The following is a 14,233-nucleotide window of genomic DNA, read 5'->3' on the forward strand; positions in this document are numbered from 1 at the left end:
CTCCACACCGCTTATTCGATTCGTGACCAGATTCTATGCCTTCTCACAAAATTTGAACTCATTTGGTTGAAAATTGAGAGTGCACAAGCCCTTCAAAGTTTGTATGGGAATTACTATGGGAAAACGATGTTTTTCATTCAATCGACCGTAGTATTTTCCCAAGTGCCCTAGAGCGTTAGTTGACCCTTGTTACGTCTAGGCTACTCTATCAGCTACAACTTTGCTGAAGACTGTATTCAAATCGCATACCTTATTAATTAGTTATCGATTTTTATCCAGAATCTAAATCTTTACTCATGATGTTTAAACTATTCGGTGGGCATCACTGCATTTTGCAGCGAAACATAGTAGCCATGATTTCAGTGTGCTATCTTTGGCGCCATATGCAGCAATGTTGCCTGCTGGGAAGCTGGAGGATCACTGTTAAAGTTTGTCCAGTTGGGTACAAATCGATAACTAATTAATGAGGCGTGCGATTTGAATGCAGTCTTCGGCAAAGTTGTAGCTGATAGAGTAGCCTAGACGTAACAAGGGTCAACTAACGCTCTAGGGCACTTGGGAAAATACTACGGTCGATTGAATGAAAAACATCGTTTTCCCATAGTAATTCCCATACAAACTTTGAAGGGCTTGTGCACTCTCAATTTTCAACCAAATGAGTTCAAATTTTGTGAGAAGTTATAGAATCTGGTCACGAATCGAATAAGCGGTGTGGAGCAAAAACGATTTTTTGAACCACGCTACTGTATATCATAATATGTTCCTGGAAGACCAATTTAATCACTTGTTTTGTTAGATCAATTACAACTCAATAACAGTGAATTTGAAAACATGTTTTGTTGTGTTATTATTTATCACATATTTGTACATTCTCAATAGTAGAATTATAACTGAACTTGTTCTACAACCAAATATATTATTAAAATGTTATTTAGTAGGTGTATCCTAAATACTTGATCATAACAAAATAAGTTCACCCAACAAAACGTGTTATAGAAAAGTAATACTTTGATAAGTTTATTATAACAAATCATGATATAAAATCAGACTATTCTGTCGTTATAAATTTACTATTATCCTCTGCTCGGGACACATCGTGATTGAATTCACACCATCTTCTTAATTGTTGACAGCATTTCCTTTTCCTCAAAACACGGTCTGCCTTATTTAACTTCTCAGAGAGACATCGAAGGAATCCGTGTTCTATACAGAGCAAATAACACTAGTTTACAAAATAAAACGAAAGTCGTGAACTTGTGTCAACGACCGAAATTTTTGAAGCACAATTTAGCGCTGATTTTGAATCCGTGCTTCAAAAAATTTTAAGTAGAACAGTTTTCGAGTTTTAGCTCAATATTGAGTTTTACAACTTTTTAAAATATGGAATCTACTAAAATTCAAATATCTTGCGTTTTGTTCAACCAACTGGAAGTATTTTCTCATTTTTTCGGTTTTTGATTTTTTATAAAATAACGAAGCAATATTTTCAAAATCGGTTCTCGTGCACATGTAGAGTAACATTTTAGGTTTTGTCCTCCAGCCGCATTTTCCTTCAAGGACGAGAGCTGCAATGGAATACCGGATTATTACAATTGAACGAACATCAACAGATACAAAACAAACTTACCGTAGCTATCCAATGTTTCGCTCCGGAAAATCCACGAAGAATCTTTCTGATTCGAAGCAGATTACGCCGGATTTTGATAAAATTATTCATCAACAAATTGGTCGCCGCCAGCTGCTGCTCGACGAGCGTGAAGTGTGATTTGTTTTCAATTTTGTCATTCACTACTACAAAAAAGCGCAACAATTTGTCAAACTGTTGGGCAAATGTTGTGTACAGTAAAATGCACAGGTGTGAGTGGGTTGCTCAAACGTGAAAGCTAACCATATGCTATAAGATCAGTTCGTATTCCTACAATTTAGAACGACTTTTTATCCCCATATTATTTAACACTGCATGTATACTACGCCATACTGTTACTGTTTGACATAGTTCATTCAAATTGTTATTTACGGTATGAAATCTCCAGATTCATATGTTTCAACATAAACTGACCTATTTGACATAGAGTAACATAACCAGTTAGAGAGAATTTACTGTTTGGACGGCATGGCAAACTGTATTTTTCTATGCCGGTATGGATCAAGATATCTCCTGATTTTTTTTCCAGGAGGAAAATGTTTTTCGTTTTTGCAAAAAACATTTTTTTGTGAAATTTTATTTAAAAATGGTTTCTGCAAAAACTAAAAACATTATCCATCTGGAAAAAAAATCAGGAGATACCTTGATCCATACTCTACATGTGCACGAAAACCGATTTTAAAAATATTGCTTCGTTATTTTTATAAAAAATCAAAAGCCAAAAAGTGAGGAAAAGAAATTAAGAACTGAATATAATACCAATCCATCATCTAAATGCAGGTTTTACGTCAGATTGAAGAAATTCACGATATTGACATGTTTTAGGGACGATTTCCTTAAATTTTAGCAAAATTTCCAAAAATACGTGAAAAAATATATTTTTTTCAGTAAGAAAAAAAAACAATTTTAAAATTCATTCTCAACGTTTATTTAACATATCATATGTTGCAGTAAAAAAAATCAGCTCAATCGGGTCATGGATAACGAAGAATGAGATGTGTGAAGTGAGTGACTTTGCTTAAAAATAGAACAATAATCGATTTCAAATCATCAACCTTGTATGGAAAGTCGAAAAAGTTTCCGCTCAACTGTAATTTTCATACATTCGCGTTTTCAAACTCAGGACATGATTCTATACCAAACATGATCATCAGCTTACCGAGTTCAAAAATGCTGTAAAGTAGTGTATTCGGAGAGAATCCTTAAATAATATCCTCATGAATTTTTGGATAAATAATTGGAATAAACTCACAAGGTACCGTAAACCGGGGTCAAATTGATCATTCGGGGTGAAATTGATCACTCGCGTACTACATTATAATTCCATACTAGGAACTCTTAAGCGTCGTAATGATCTTAAACTTTTTACGTCATCTGATTCGTAGATGTCTAGAAATGAGTGTAGACTTTTAATATTTGGGAAAAAGTTAGTTTTGCTTTATTTTTTTAAGGAATTTGCAATGTATTTCTCATTTAGCTGAAATTATTGCTGCTAAACAATCAATTGCTAATAGGACTTCCCGTGAATTCTCTGTTTTTACATTTTTGTGGAGCCTTGGTTGGGATGTTATGCAGCTAATCAAAACATGAAATTGTTATAAAAAGTTCATTTTTTGAAGAAATAGCATAGCATAGCATAGCATAGCATAGCCGACCGTACACATCCTGGGGTGGCTGTCGTTAGAGACGTTTAATGCGCCAGAAAAGTTGCCTGGGACTTGACAAACCTTTCATTTAACGAACTCTCGACACCTGGCCAGGTCCTTACGATCAGCGGGGATGGGGAGGAAATGTTGATTAGATATCTACTCAGAATATGTCCAAGAACTTGGCCCACTTCATAGATATCTGGAGTTGGATGTGGATGGGGTTTAATGGGAAGCTTTCCTTGGCGAAAAAGCGCATGACATTTTTTTTATAAATTTAGTTTACCTCATTTACCTGGTTAACGCTGAAAAAGTAAACATTAGTTTATAGTAGATATGATATTTTAAATAAAGGTAGATTACGGCACGATTGAATAATACTACGGAGGCTCACTTTAGCCGCCCCAAAACAAACCGACCGCGATCGATATGTACACACGCAAAACAGCGACGATTGCCGAAATGCAATCGGGTGGCGTAGGACCAGCCGGATCATCAGCCAAATCACGAAAATTGGCTCACACATTTTCACACGAAAAATTTGCTGTCGAACGTAAAAAAACACACGCACTCGCGGTCACTGTCTACTCTACTTCGATCTCATCAAAAGATTTTTTCTATTTATTGTATAAATATGTATGTTTCGGCTCAGTGCGACGCACAAGCAGAACCGATCCCTCCAGGGTTATCGGAACTTCCCAATAAATGTTTACAACGCGAGGAAAAAAAAATGGCGAGGAAAAAAAAGTTCATTTTTTGAAGAAATAGTCATTTATTGTAATAGAAATCACTTATTTCAAATGAAATTGCCTACCTTCAGGCGTTTAAGGGGAAATTTCGAAATTTAATTTTGCATTTAAAGTATTAAATTCACTAGTTGTAAGATTTTAGACGCGTTATTCGGTTTCAGAAGAGCAAAATTAAGCAGTGAAGGAAACTTTCCTTTCCAACCAATGCTTAATTGTATTCTGATCAATTTCGCCCCAAAGTGGCATTTCCAATATTTTGATATTTGAAGTTATTTAACTTAAAGTTTAAATTTGTTGAACAAAATTCTGTCACATGGTTGCATGGAGATCTACTGGGTACTGGTTTTACAGAAATTCTTTTGGCAATATTTGAACAGGCACTGATGTTATCCGCAAAAGTTGTTTTAAAGTGATCAATTTGACCCCGGATTACGGTACTACATTGTAATTCCATACTAGGGACTCTTAAACGTCGTAATGATCCTAAATTTTTACGTCATCTGGTTCGTAGATGTCTAGAGATGAGTGTAAACTTTTATTTTTCTAGAAAAAGTTAGTTTTGCTGTATTTTTTAAAGAAATTTGCAATGTATTTCTCATTTAGCTGAAAGCATTGCAACTAAACAATCGATTGCCAATGGGAATTCCCGTGAATTCTCTGTTTTAACATTTTTGTGAAGCCTTGGTTGGGAAGTTATGTAGCTAATCAGAACATGACGTAGTTAAAAAAAAAAAGTTCATTTTATGATTAAATAGTCATTTATGGTGATAGAAATCATTTATTTCAAATGAAACTGTCTACCTTTAGGCGTTTAAGGGTTAATTTTAAAATTTAATTTAGCATTTAAATTAATAAATTCACTAGTTGTAAGATTTTAAACGCGTTATTCGGTTTTAGAAGAGCCAAATTAAGCGGAGAAGGAAATTTTCCTTTCCAACCAATGCTTAATTGTGTACTGATCAATTTCGCCCCAAAGTTGCATTTCCAAGTTTTTGATTTTTGGAGTTATTTAACTTAAACTTTAAATTTGATGAACAAAATTTTGTCACATGGTTCCTTGGAGATCCACTGGGACCGGGTACTGGTTTTACAGAAATTCTTTTGCCAATATTTGAATTTCCACTGATGTTATCCGCAAAAGTTGTTTTAAAGTGATCAATTTGACCCCGGATTACGGTACTTCTGCAACAATTCCCGAAGCCACTGTAGGGAGAAACGTCTGAAAAAATTCTCGCAGAAATTCGTGAACGGCTATACGGATGAATCCCTGGATATTGTCAAAGGAATTCTTGACGAGTTTTCGGAAGAACTGCTGCACCTCTTGGAAAAGTTCCTGGAGAAATTTATAGTAGAGTAGGAGTTCCCGCAGACACTACTGATAGATTTTCTGTCGGAAATAATTTTGCGATGAAGTTTCCAGTATTTCCCGGGGAAATTCTGAAATTCTCCGAGGAATTTCTTAATGTTTTTTTTTTAAACTGGAACTGGAATTTCTGGAAGAGAAATGATCCACTGCAAACAACAATTTCCAGATCAATCACTGGAAAAGAGGAAGTTTAGGACTAGATCATCAAGGATTTTTTGGAAGAATTCACGAAGGAACATTGAGGGAAATTCTTAAAGCAAATTCCGGGTGAATTGTAAGAGAAACCACACGAAAAAAATTTGTACGGAACTTCCTACAAGAATCCCCAGAAAAAAAAAACTGCTATGAGTCCTTGTCCCAGCCAACACACGATCGCATATGCTGTTGAATAGGTTGCTAAAGTTTTTTTTAATTTATCTTTATTCGTGAATTTTAACTTAGGCTAAAGGATGCTAGTGTTGGCTGGTGTTGGCGAAACTACTGGGAAATTTAAGGCGGTACCATTGGAGATTTTTGGCGTAATCTTGGAATTCCTAGTGAAGCTCCCATATGTAATATGTATTCACGAGTGAAACCGTCTTGAAAGAAGTTCCAGTGGAACTTCATAGGGAATTCACGGAAAAACTTCCAGAGAAATTTCTAGTGGAACTCCTCAAAGCATGCCCGATGGAACTTCTAGAGAAATTTTCACTGGAACTTCTAAATGAATCCCTGGAAATTTCCAGTGGAACTGCTGAAAGAACTCCCGGTGGAACTCTTGGAAAAGAACACGGTGAAATTTTCTCGTAAAACTTTAGACAGAATTTCTGGAATTCCCGGTGGAACTTCTAAAGCAAAAAAAATTCAGTGAAACTTAGAGAAATTCCCAGTGGAGTTCCAAAAGTAATTCTCGTTGGAGCTCTTAGTAGAATTTCTGATAATACTTACTCCCAGACGAATTCCGCTGGAATTCCCAATGGGAATTTTGATTGAACTCCTTGATTCGATTCTCAACAAAACTCTGGGAGAATTCCCGGTGAAATCCCTAGAGGATTTTCTGCTGATACTCCTGGATGGGTTTTCCATGAAACTTTTAGAGGTATTCCCGATGGAATTCTGGGGGGAATTAACGATGAATCCCTTAGAATTCCCGGTGGAACTTCTAGGAAAATTCCTGTTAGAGCACCTAGAGGAACTCTTGATAATACTCCTAGAGGAATTCCCAGTGGAACTTCTAGAGAAATTACTAGAGGAATTTTCGATGGAGCTCCTAGAGGAATTCTCTCTGGAACTTCTGGAGAATTCCCGGTGGAGTTCCTAGAGAAATTCCCTGGAGGTACCCCCAGTGGAATATTTAGAGAATCTATTGGAAGAATTCCCAGAGCTTTCGACGGAGCTCGCAGTGGATCCTTTAGAGAAATTTTCGGTGGAACTTGCATAGGGATTCTTGACGATACTCCTAGAGGAGTTTCCTGTGAAACTCATACAGAAAGGTCTAGTGAAATATCTTAAAGAATGTCTAGAAGAGTCCACAAAAACAGCCGGTAAGACCTCGTTTATTTCTGCAGAGGAATTATATTTTCATAATTTTATTACTGCGAATTACATGATTTTGAATAAAAAAAAAACCTAATTCTCGGATACTTATTCAAAACGACGTATCAACATAGGATTTGCGTGTATTATACGTCGTTTTGAAAAAGTATCCGAGAATTAATCCGTCTAGCTGTGTTGACGCTTTTCTCGTGCCTTCTAAACCCATTTCGACAAAACTCAAATGGCATTATCGTGAATATCTCACTTTTATACGTTTGAAAAAAATTCATTTCATGAAACCAGAAATCATATCGTTTATTTGGCTTTTGAAGTTTGAGCCGTATACTCTTGACAAAACCGCAATCTTTAATTTTCAGCCACCATTTTGGATTTAAGTCCGCCATCATGGATATTCTGGTTGCCATTTTGGACTCCAGACTTATTCCCCAGATATACCCATATTGAAAGGTTCTAGAGCCTCGAACTCCATTAAACAGCCGCCATTTTGGATATTCAGGTCGCCATTTTTGAACTCATGTCATTTTATACATATCAAACATACTCGGATTTCATGATTTTAGATCCTAAACCTCCATTAAACAGCCACCATATTGAATTATGAGACACCACCTTGGATAATCTGGTCGACAGTATTGAACTCTGGGCATCTACCAAATACCAAATCTCATACCAAATATACTCATATTGCATGATTTTAATATCCTAGGTTTTAATGAATAAAACACCAAACACCAGCCGCAATCTTCAATTTTGAGCCGCCATCTTGGATATGTTGGTTGTCATTTCTGCACTCAAGACTTCTTCCCTATACCAAATATACCCATATCACATGGGCCCAAATCATAAAGGCCTAAAACTCCAAGATACATCTTCAATTTGGAGTAGCCATCTTAAATATTGGACCACCAACTTGGTATTTTGGTCGTCTTTTTTTGACTCCATACCAAATATGGTTTTAGAGCCTACAACGCCATTGAGCAAACGCCATCTTGAATTTTAAGCCACCATCTTGGATATTCTAGCCACCATTTTTGAACTCCATCTTCCCCATATCAAATATACTCATATTGCTTGGTTTTAGGGCTTAAAACACCATTAAACAGCTGCCAACTTGAAGTTGGAGCAGTCATCTTGGCTTTTAGATCGCCATCTTGGGTATCCTGGTCGCCGTTTTTGGACTCCGGACATCTTCCCTATACACAATGTACCCATATTGCATGGTTTTGGAGCCTCAACATCATTAAACAGCCGACATCTTAAATTTGGAGCCTTCATCTTGAATATTAGGCTGCCATCTTGAGTTTTGGGCCGTGTGTTGATTTTCGCACAAAATTCGTCAGCTATGCCAAAGGCTACAAAAATTGCCGCAGTTTGATGTGTCTTATGATGGGGCTTGGTTCAGTTTTATATACGGTCAGTTCTACCGGTGCTGGTCCGGATCACTGAAATGACCTTATCTGCGGAACGCCTTGACCGAAACGAACCATTTTTAATAGCAAACGATGCGGTGAAATTCCGGTTCGATTCGAGCTATAATCCGAAAAATCGGCCAATGAGAAGTGCCTTAAAAGTGAGTAAACTTATTTTGCGCACAGACATACATACATACACACATACAGACATCATCTCAATTCGTCGAACTGAGTTGATTGGTATATGTGACTTGACCCTCCGAGCATTCTATCTAAAATTCGTTTTTTGAGTGAACATAGCCATTCAGTAAGCAAAAAGCATGGAACTTAGCGCAAATTGGTCTATTTTGTGAGTTAAAATTTTAGAAATGTTTTGAATTTAAACCAACTAATTGGCTCATCCCTAAAAACGATTCAATAATATCAGACGTTTAAATTAAAGAAAGAATAGAATAACGCTGATTTTTGCCGCTGCCGGAGCAGTTCAGTATGATTTGCCGTAGTGATGGCATACAGTGGCGAAATGTCGCTTCTGACCACGTTGATAAGAAGTACACAATCACTGGACACTACTGTTATGAATATTTATCGATAAGTTCGTTCCATGTTATAAAAATAACTGATTTTAAATGATATATAGAATTAAAGAATATCTTAATGCAGGGATTTTCAGATCATGCACCGCGGTATACTCGGTGCATCACAAAGCCTCTACAAGTGCACCGTGGCACTGTTGTCGGCTAGTATTTTGCCTTGACTTCAAAATGCATACCTTATTTCATCGAAGAAATGAGATCAAGATAGGCAAATGTATTGGAAGGTGTTCCGTGTTCTTCTAAACGTTCTTCTTAATAAATCGTTAGGGATATCCCCAGCTACCTCCGAGTTAACTGAAAGATATTTATATTGCAAGAATGTCGTTAAAAATCGCAGAAGTAATCAAACTAGTAAACCTGAAAAGGGATCAATCAATGATCTCGAAACCAGTTCTCAAGGTATTATACTGAAAACATGTTAATGATTTCTAATGAAATCTTCATCTCACTTTCTAATGCGGTGGCCAGAGTACCGAAGACATTTACAAAAAATCTTGCCAGTTATACTCCGAAGATCTGAAAATGAATTTAACATAGTTATCTCCAAAAATCCAGTAATGGTTTTCGAAAAACATCAACCACTCTCAACCACCATGCTAGGAACCATCCTGAGATAAACACAGGACTTCGCTGAGGGCTTCCAAAAAAAAAAAAAAAAAGTTTGGAATTTCATTATAAATCAGCAGAAGAGCTCACTCAGCTTTCCACAGCACGGTGCTTCATTTACCGATATTATGAAAAAAAATATACCATCAAAACCTGAAACGCCATTCTCTTTCTTTATCATTCCTACACCTCTGGACAAATTTAAAAAAAAAATCGGTAGACGAAATTTTGAGTTAAGCCCTTTTAAAGGGCCTAACCCCTAAAAATTCAGGGTTTCTATAGAAAAACATAATATTTCATAACGGAAGCATGCTTCTGCCAACAAAATTTGAAACGCCATTCTCTTTCTTTATCATTCCTACACCTCTGGACAAATTAAAAAAAAAATCGTTAGAAGAAATTTTGAGTTACGCCCTTTTAAAGGGCCTAACCCCTAAAAAGTCGAGGTTTCTATAGAAAAACGTCATATTTCATAACAGAAGTATGCTTCTGCCATCAAAACCTGAAACGCCATTCTCTTTCTTTATCATTCCTACACTTCTGAACAAATTTTTAAAATAATCGTTACACGAAATTCTGAGTTACGCCCTTTTAAAGGGCCTGACCCCTTAAAAATCAGGGTTTTTATACAAAATCATCATATTTGTATTGATGTTTGTATAAAAATTGGCCATTACGCTAATATAAGGGAAGTATTTTCAAACATGTAGGAAGCAATCATTTTTGTATCAATTGCCATTCATAGTGTGGGACGTAAGTTTTCTGTATTGCTTTTTTATAGACAAAACAAGCGATGACATGCGCCTTTGTAATTCGTTAGTTTTATTGGTGAATGCCGTTTCCAATTAATAAACATACAAAAATAAGGATTGAGATGATCAATTGTAATGATAGTTCTATATTTAGCTGCTAAACTACGTTACCGAAGAATAAACATGATTAAATGAAACTAAGTTTTATAATAATTCTACTATAACTACTTTTGGCCTTCAAATGGGCGTAACTGGAGAATTTGACCAACATTATTTTTGAAATTCAGTTTATGGGTGTGCGATAACTATATAAGTGAAAAAGTAAATGAACTGTCGTTTATGTTTTTCATTGTATATTGTTCTGGCTATAATAGTAAATGAAGCCAACAACGTCCGTATCCTACAGGTTAAATAATACTTCCCTTATACTGGCGTTATGGCTTATTTTTATACAAAATGCCATCAATATTAGTGCATAGTATCAAATTGTAGCATTATTAATGATATTTTTTTTATTATTTGGGACTTTGAAGCATGCTTCCGTTATGAAATATGATGTTTTTCTATAGAAACCTTAATTTTTAGGGGTCAGGCCCTTTAAAAGGGCGTAATTCAAAATTTCGTCTAACGATTATTTTAAAAATTTATCCAGAGGTGTAGGAATGATTAAGAAAGAGAATGGCGTTTCAAATTTTGTTGGCAAAAGCATGCTTCCGTTGTGAAATATGATGTTTTTCTATAGAGACCCTGATTTTTTAGGGGTTAGGCCCTTTAAAAGGGCGTAACTCAAAATTTCGTCTAACGATTTTTTTTTTAAATTTGTCCAGAGATGTAGGAATGATAAAGAAAGAGAATGGCGTTTCAGGTTTTGATGGTATATTTTTTTTTTGATAATAACGGTAAATGAAGCACCGTGCACAGGATATCCCCAGCTAGAAAATATGCCAAGTTGAAGAGCTGTGTCACTCGTACAACACAAACATCACAAATAATTGAAGAAAAATGCAGTCAATGACAATCATACTTGCAATCATAGCTGCAGTGAGGGAACAAAAAATTTACACAAATGTAAGCCGATTTAGAAAATATGACCAATTCGAAAAACCGTAATCCGGGGTCAAATTGATCACTTTAAAACAACTTTTGCGGATAACATCAGTGCCTGTTCAAATATTGCCAAAAGAATTTCTGTAAAACCAGTACCCAGTAGATCTCCATGCAACCATGTGACAGAATTTTGTTCAACAAATTTAAACTTTAAGTTAAATAACTTCAAATATCAAAATATTGGAAATGCCACTTTGGGGCGAAATTGATCAGAATACAGTTAAGCATTGGTTGGAAAGGAAAGTTTCCTTCACTGCTTAATTTTGCTCTTCTGAAACCGAATAACGCGTCTAAAATCTTACAACTAGTGAATTTAATACTTTAAATGCAAAATTAAATTTCGAAATTTCCCCTTAAACGCCTGAAGGTAGGCAATTTCATTTGAAATAAGTGATTTCTATTACAATAAATGACTATTTCTTCAAAAAATGAACTTTTTATAACAATTTCATGTTTTGATTAGCTGCATAACATCCCAACCAAGGCTCCACAAAAATGTAAAAACAGAGAATTCACGGGAAGTCCTATTAGCAATTGATTGTTTAGCAGCAATGATTTCAGCTAAATGAGAAATACATTGCAAATTCCTTAAAAAAATAAAGCAAAACTAACTTTTTCCCAAATATTAAAAGTCTACACTCATTTCTAGACATCTACGAATCAGATGACGTAGAAAGTTTAAGATCATTACGACGCTTAAGAGTTCCTAGTATGGAATTATAATGTAGTACGCGAGTGATCAATTTCACCCCGCTGATCAATTTGACCCCGGTTTACGGTAGCATTCTTTGACAATAATGACAGGTGCACCGCGAAGCAACTTATTTTCGAAAAGTGCATCGCCTGCTAAAAGGCCTGAAAAGCTCTGTCTTAATGTAAAATTTGCTTCATATATAGGTTGCATGACTCAGATTTGAGCATATACAGAGATGACCCTACATTTCATAGTTGCTACTCCGTGATTGACCAGAACAATCGAAATTGCACAAGGAACCAACAAACGGAGCTTGATAGTAGCTACCGATCTCAGTGTGCTCAGTTCGAGAGTTCCAAACTTTATTAAGTCAATAACGGCACCGGCCACGTCCTTACGGTCATCGAGGAAGGAAAGTAATGATAGTGTGATGTACGTTGCTACTAGAGACCGAGATCACCTCATCTTCACCACGAATCTCACGGGAAGCAGTTTTTGTTAGTGGGGAGGGGGAAAAGTCACATGATCTGGATTCACTTTGGTTAGTAATGTGATTCATGCAACCTATATGAATCGAAACGCGTACTCATTTTGAATAAAATATTACACATATCGACACCGAAGATTACGAACCATTCAAATTTTTGTGTAATTGCAAAAAATGGATGAAAAATATTTATTATCAACTAAAAGTGCATTGGGACAGCGCCGACACATGACGTGACAAACTTTTCAATATTTGTTAGATAAATACACAAAAACCAGAACAGATTTTTATACATAATATAGCAATAATTATTATTATAAAATGGAACAAGCTCACCGATAAACATCCATCCAAGTGTCCAGTGTGTATGTGCTGCAGCATCTTCCAATAACTGGCATCTTCTCCGAAATCACACTCTAGAGGTTGCACAAATCAGATTTCTCACCAAAGTGATTCCAGATCATGTAATTTTCCTCCCTCCCTACTAAAGAAACTCCTGCGTGTGACAGTCGTAGAGAAGTAGAGGTGATCTCGGTCTCAAGTAGCAACGCTCGTCATGCTTACATTCCTGCCCTTCCTTGATAACCGTAAGAACCGTTTGTTGATTGCTTGTGCAGTTTCCATTTTTCTGGTCAATCACGGAGTACCAACTACAAATGATACGATCATTTATGCTCAAGCTTATGCTTAAAAAAAATACTACATCCAAATTTGGTCCAAATCCGTAGTGGTCGATAACACGCGGTGTGTACACTTGGCGGGAATTCTAGGGGATTCATCGTTAATTCCCCAGGAATTCCGTCGGGAACTCCTCTACAAAATTCATGGAAAAATCATCCTGGAGTACCAACAGAAAATCCTCTAAGAGCCGATTCCTTCACCTAAAGATGATCCATACATGAAATTATAGAAAATCAGTTTCAAAATGCAATTAAAATGGTTTTGAAATTCAAAATTTTGAAATATGATAGTCTTTCAATACGACTGATTTGTACACATTCGAGAAAGGCAAAATAAATGATCAACTCATCGCCGTTCCTTCGGTGGGAGGGCACAAATGAAGAATGACTGATAATGAAAAGTAAGGAAGGGAAACAACGCAGCCAGTAAGCGCAAATCAGATGCATCATCATCATTTTCGTTTCCCGTTGGCCTGCTGAATGCCTGAATGCGATGTGGTAATGCTGCTGTTCGTTCTTCATGAAAGTGCATTTATTTTTGCCTCGTTTTGCCTTTTGGCCGCATATTCGCAACAAATAAAACAAAATGGGCAGGTCATCGTCTTGGTCGTCGTCATCATCACCGTCGAAGAAACTGCCCAGCAACGGCAACGGACATTGGACTGAGGGCAATTGAAGACCCCGAAAATTGAGAGAAACATTTTGTCGTTCGTGAACGTCGTCGTCGTCATCGTCGTGGTTGCCGTTTCTGCATATATGCGAAGACTTCGTGGAGAAGGGAATGGGCCATCAGCTACAACAAAGTGCCACTCGAGTCGACTCGACGCAAAAAAGTGGAGTAAAAATATTATGAAAAATACCTTTGATACATGTTACGGGTGTATAATTTATTAACAATAAACACGAGATTTGTGCGGTATATAATTTCCATCCACTTATTAATGTTGTATGATGTTG

This window comes from Aedes albopictus, chromosome 2, assembly GCF_035046485.1.
Source record: "Aedes albopictus strain Foshan chromosome 2, AalbF5, whole genome shotgun sequence".
NCBI lineage: Eukaryota > Metazoa > Arthropoda > Insecta > Diptera > Culicidae > Aedes > Aedes albopictus.